The sequence below is a fragment of the Paroedura picta genome, chromosome 4 (genome assembly GCF_049243985.1).
Source record: "Paroedura picta isolate Pp20150507F chromosome 4, Ppicta_v3.0, whole genome shotgun sequence".
Classification (NCBI taxonomy): Eukaryota; Metazoa; Chordata; class Lepidosauria; order Squamata; family Gekkonidae; genus Paroedura; species Paroedura picta.
Genome location: NC_135372.1, coordinates 108,332,795 through 108,338,794, shown reverse-complemented (window position 1 = coordinate 108,338,794; position 6,000 = coordinate 108,332,795). Strand labels below are relative to the sequence as shown.

Here is a 6,000-nt window from a genome sequence, read left to right as displayed (position 1 = left end):
GGTCCATGAACCTAAAAAACACCAGATTTGAAGGGAAATCTGAAATTTGAAAAAGGGAGGTTTAACCTCCCCTCCATACAATAGAAGTAGCACCTGTAGCTTTAAGAAATGAACGTCCTTAGTGGTCTTTGCTAGGCAACAGTTTCGCAGGGCCTGCAAAAGGGCCTCCACCAGGCATTTGCCTGAAACCGACCAAACATCCACCACAGCCCCCCCCCCACCCGACATCCGCTCCATGGCCTGACCTCTCTGGGGGCCTTAGTTAAGTTACTGTTCCTGGTATATTGTTGTTGTTTAAGACCACTGAAATAGTGTTATTCAGAACCACTGTTAGATTATTGTTGATGCACTGACTATGTTATATGTTAGGTAGTTCCTTGTATCCCCCCATGATGTTATGTCAACCACCCTGAGCCGTATGGAAGCACGGTATAAAAATCTAATAAATAAATATTACCAGCCTTCAAGCCTTAATTTCCTTGTGGATCCCTCACTGAGCATCTGGGCCTAACCTATTGGCAGGCATAGGGCCATAGTTTTTTTCTGCTAGGGGAACAGAAGGAAATCTTTAGACAGAGGTCAGGTAAAGATAGGTTGTCTGGTGGGTGGAAAAGAGAGTTTTCAGGGAATGGAAAGAACTGAGAGTGGAATAATGCAGCACTCCCTTCAAGTCCTTTCAGGATGTCTGATGCACAACTGAGCAACAGTTTTTATGAAGTAGAGGGAAGGAAAAGGGAACAGCTGAAAACAGGGGAGGGGAGAGCAGATAGAGATGGGATGGCTGGTGGGTTGGAAAGAAGCAGAGAGAGAGAGAGAGAGAGAGAGATGCTATAGGTGCTTTCAAAGCAGGGAAAGAAATGCCAGGGTAAGGGTAAATGGGATGTCCTTATGAATCTCTTATTTTTAAATGCATAAGCAGCATTCCTCAGGGTGGGACTCCATCTGTCCATCAGCAAAGAAGAGTACATCATTGCTTAATTTTAGGTGAAAGACAATAGCCAGCTGTCATCTAATTGGGACACAGAAGAGTAGGAAACAAGGACTAGTAGGCTAGAACCCGGTTTCTCGCCTTCAGGGGAGAGCATTTGCCACTGGATATGCTGGCAACACAGAAATCGCCAGTCGGTTTCCCCTCAGAAAACTCAGCATACTCAAACTCCGCTGAAGGCATCGAGTCGCCGTAGTCTCTGTGTTCTGTCCCTCCCGGGGGAGCGGTTGGGGTTCCCGGCCGTGGGGCGGAGTTCACGAATGCCCATTGACTCGAAGGCCCTCCTTCTTCCCGCCTTCTCCTGCTCCTCCCCAGCAGCCCGTTATAGTGCGTGAGGGGGCGGGAACAGCGGCGACTTGGCTGGCGGACACGGAGCGAGGGAAGACGCGGCGGCGGCGGCGTCTCGGGCCAGGTTAGCTTCAGGCAACAGGTACCGCTTTCCCGGAGGGCTGGTGGGTTCCCGGCGCCTAGGCTGGCGGAGCAGCGGCCGGCGCTCCACGTGGCGGGGATGGATGGGGTGGAAGGCGGTAGGGGCGGAGAGAGCGAGCTGAGAGGCATGTGGGGCTGCCGCTTGAGCAATCCTGGGTCCCCGGGTGGGGCCATGAGGGACGGGGGGGGGGATAGGGAGACCCCCTTCTCCGGCCTCGAGGGGAAAGAGAAGAACCGCGTGGTTGTATTGGGGGGTGGGGTGGCGAGCCCTGGGATTTTGACTAGCGGTATGCCTATCGGGAGTGGAGCAGAGAGCATGGAGGCTGAAGGTGTGCGATACGTGGTCGGCTGGCCCTCCTGCTATGGTGGCCGTTGGAAACCCTCCCCCCTCCCTTCCTGGTTGCTCGCTATGTGGATTTGGGGCAGTTCACTGCAGTGCTGGCTTTGTCCAGGAGCCGGGGGGGGGGGAGAGGAGGCATGCCGGCTTTTAGGCATCAACACGTGGGATTAGATGGAGGAGGTTTAATGGACTGATGGATGCACGTCTTCAACAAGGTTAGAATTGGATGTGAGTGGTTTGAGCGCATGCTTGTGCGTTCATGTGGGAGCGAAACAGGAAGAGAGATGCTCTTTATAGCTTGACTGTTAGACTTGAGCATTTATAGACTGAGGCTCTGATTTTATATCTGTGTTGATTGATGATAGGTTATATGGAAGGTAGTGGATAACATCATCAGAGACAATTTGCAGCACACGATTCCACTTTTTCAGCCCACGTATATAGGCAGAGCAGGGTCTGTGCTCCAGTGACGGAAGTTGGTTCGCGGGTTGACTCACCACTGAAGGCATATAAAGTGTCTCCATTTTGAGTGGGCTAGTTAGTATTTGTAGCACGGCCAGGTAGTATGTGCACGTTGTATCTGTTCTGTTTGATCCGTGATGGCTTTCATGCATAAGTGTCTTTATTTGATGTTGCAACCAGGAAATGATAATGAGATCTGAGTCTAGTGCCTGTGGATTACCTAATGTGGAGTACAAAATGTAATGGATGCTCTGTGTGGTGTGAATGGGATAATGTGCTAATAAGATCAGGGGATAAGCGTGGCTCCATTTGTAGCAAGTGAACGAATGCTTCTCCTTGACTGTAAAATAGCTGTTATTGCAGGAGAAAGCTGCACAACCCTGGATAGCTACATTAGGTATGCTTCTTCGAGTTTGTGAGCCTTTCAAAAGCTTATGCTTTGGACTGGGGTGTGGGGGAGAGACTTACTGTGCTGTCTTTTAGTGACTTTTTAAGCTTAAGAGTGATAATGCCGAATGTTAGAAACACTCTTGAATACAGAAATAATTTGCTGAACCAATGTACTTTGAATTGTTTTCTTCAGGCACAAGCAAGATTTAGCAATTAGACTTCAAACAGGAATTGCAAATTCTGTCTGCCCCACAGTTATTGACAGCTTTCAATAAAGACTGTATGGAAGAAATAAAATGTTTGTTCTCTTCATTCACCTTGATCATATTACTGTGTGTGATCTGTTTTGGATTATTTTGGGGGATTGTTCGGGGAAACTAAGGCTCAGTATTGTGAAACGATATTGCTGAGATTTTCAGATTTTTATGTTTTCCAAAAGGCACAACAGAAGGAAGTGTTTTAAGAGGCACTGCTTGGAACAGAAATGGATCATTGTCCTTACATATTAGCTAGATCCATGTGCATAAGCAACATTCTCTGTGTGTTGCCTGAGGACCTGGATGCACATTGCATTATATGAGTTCTGGGATTCCCCTCCCCAGTTACTTTTCCAGTGGGAAGATATGCAAAATAACATACAGATCAAATTATTGTTTGGTTGTGACCATGGCAGATCCTTTTGTATTTTTCAGTTTTAGCTGTGATTGTCCACTACATGGAAAGATTTCTTGGTTAATCTGAAGTACAGTTTGTATCCCTATGGCTGTTTGAGAAGTGACTTGCCTCTTCTACATCTCTGAATTTATTTTCTGTCACCTTTATGTGTCACTATATCTTTTCCACAGTGGTGTGTTTGTGTCCAATATGGAGTCTCTCTTCTGTAATATTAGAGCAGTCAACCATAGGAGTATGATTCAGCAGTAAAAAAAGCCAGAGGTGCAAAATCTTGTACATTTTTGCACATACAATCTTGAGTATACATGCACTTGCAATACCAGCACAGAAAATGAATACCTTATAATTCAAACAGCCATGCCCTGCATATCTATGTCCACTATGATTCTAGCATAGTATGAATTAGGTGTGGAAGCTCTAGCTTTATCTGTGCAGGTTGAACTGGGTGATCCCATCATTTGTATGCTGGCATTGATCTTATATAACTGTTTAATTAATTGTATTGTGACTTTGGCTTAGTACAATACCAAGCATGCTTCAGGCCTGCTGTTATAGTTTTAAGTATAGCTGGACAGTATAATCTTCTGTACTTATTAAACTTTGTCTGTCCCTCAAAATGGGTCCTTTCGTATCTCCCCCTCCCCCGATCGATTTTAGAGCGGGACAGGGTAGAAATCTCAAAAATAAACATACCAACTCTGAGTTGGTATGTTGCACCATTTAAAAATGCCATCCAATATTACTAATCCAGTATTTCCTGTTAACTACCCTGAGCCTCAAGGGAGAGCGGTATACAAATATAAATCTATCAATAAATACTAAACTCTACACTTACAGGCTGAACTACCTCACTGGATTGCTATGAAGTTTGAACAGAGAAAGAGAATTATGCACACCACCTTTGGTTCCCTTTGGGCAAGGTGAATAAATGAATTAAACAAATAGTAAATAAATAAATAAATTAAACAGTAAGCATTGTATTTTATTGTGGCCAGCACAACCTTTATTTAAACAGCTTGTCCTTCTGCTCCCTCCTTTCTTCAGCTCCATTGCAGCATGTTTGGCTGTAGCTGTGTCTTTAACAAGAACAATTTCTCATTTCTTATGATTTATAATCCTGATGCAATTGACAATGTCAAATAGCAATTGTATGCATGAGTAACTTCTAGAAATTCCACCTCTGTAGCTTGCCAGCAAAGTTAGTTAACCTAATGCAGGGTTGCGTCTGCATTACATCAGCCAGCTTCATGTCCTTGAATCTTTTGCTTCCAGGTATGCATACCCGGATCATCATCACCATTGTCTCCTTATTTCAGTTTGCCAAACAAGGATGCTGTTTGTGGTTTACTTACTTCATGGTTGTCATGTCATAAAGCCTGTTAACATCTGATGGATAACCTTGTATTCCTTGGTTTCACTGTTTTTACTTACAAACACATAAGAATGTGTTGACATCAGTGTACTTTGTCACTTAAGTTCATGCCTAATGTTTTCCTGATTACTGCTGGTGGAGACTTATTTCCTTGTTTCAGGATTGAACTCTGATTTTAAAGTCTCCCCTGCCCCCAGTGTTGCATTTGTTGCATAGTAAAAAAAAAAAAGGAGGGAACTTTGGGTGGGACTGTTACATAGTTGGGCTTTGTGCAAGGTCAAAAGCAAATCTCCTGTGCCTGTTCAAATTAGGAGATGATATCTAAAGTAAATGGGCACATTTGTGGAAAGTCAGTGGGGGGAAAATCCCGTAAGGAAGATATCAGTGCAGTAGTTGGGGACTTCCCTAGACTTATTATGGGAAAGTCTGTGCCTTGCTATTATAGAAGAGTAGCTGTGCTTGGATTAAAGTGTTTGCTGCAATGTATTAACACATTTGTCAAGTACAACAAAGCATACTCTAGTTCCTATGCAGACGAAAGCTATACATTCAAGCAGCTAAGATCAAAATAGGCTGCAGGAGTAACCTTGTTGAATGGGATTTAACTTCTAGTTAGAGCTTCTTAGAATTGCCTTTTGCAAGGCAATCTTAAATATAGTTTATAAATCCCCTGGCTGTAACTCTGTTTAGGATTGCACTGTTAATCTAGTAACACTGCATTGATATTTCATATAATATTTTAGCAATTTAGCCTTGTAGTGCTGCTTCACATAAAGGTAAAGGTAAAGGTATCCCCTGTGCAAGCACCGAGTCATGTCTGACCCTTGGGGTGACGCCCTCTAGCGTTTTCATGGCAGACTCAATATGGGGTGGTTTGCCAGTGCCTTCCCCAGTCATGACCGTTTCACATACTATGCTACAAATAGAGTCTTGTTTTGATTTACCTAAAAGTAGCTTCCAAAGTGAGACAAGGGGTGCAGAGCCATAATATGGACACCTACTTTGCTCCCAAAGCCATTGTGTTGTAACAACTGCTGTGGTTGACTGGGTTAGTGAGTGGAGAGAAGTTGGGTCATAGCACTGGATTTAAGAGGACATGTTCCCTCGCATGACGCAAAGACCCTTAAATGGAGGAAGTACTAGAGTGGGCTTTAAGGAAGTTAAAGGCTTTTTATTTGCAGTGATTGGATTAGTTGACTTGCTTGCTGAAACATTAATTGGTGAAACATTCAGGTTAGTATGCTGGATTTCCTAAAGCCTGTTCATTTTAATTTTACAGATTTTTCCAGTGCTGCATGTGCGCTGTGTTCCTTCAATTAGGTCATGTTCTTCTTACAATATTTA

The 6,000-nt window shown here is 44.0% G+C and overlaps 1 protein-coding gene across 3 annotated transcripts in view; it reads left to right on the top strand.

The window, feature by feature from the left end:
- The first annotated feature begins 1,270 nt into the window (after window positions 1–1,270).
- The window catches only part of SLC16A1 (solute carrier family 16 member 1), a 47,613-nt gene continuing 42,883 nt past the window's right edge, over window positions 1,271–6,000 (top strand). Inside the window, exon 1 of one of the 3 annotated variants that reach the window (XM_077334925.1) lies at window positions 1,271–1,418. The gene's annotated coding sequence lies outside the window, so the exon portion shown is untranslated. Of the gene's footprint in view, window positions 1,419–1,952; window positions 1,973–6,000 lie in introns of those variants that run through there. The other 2 variants (XM_077334926.1, XM_077334927.1) reach the window with 2 other exon arrangements.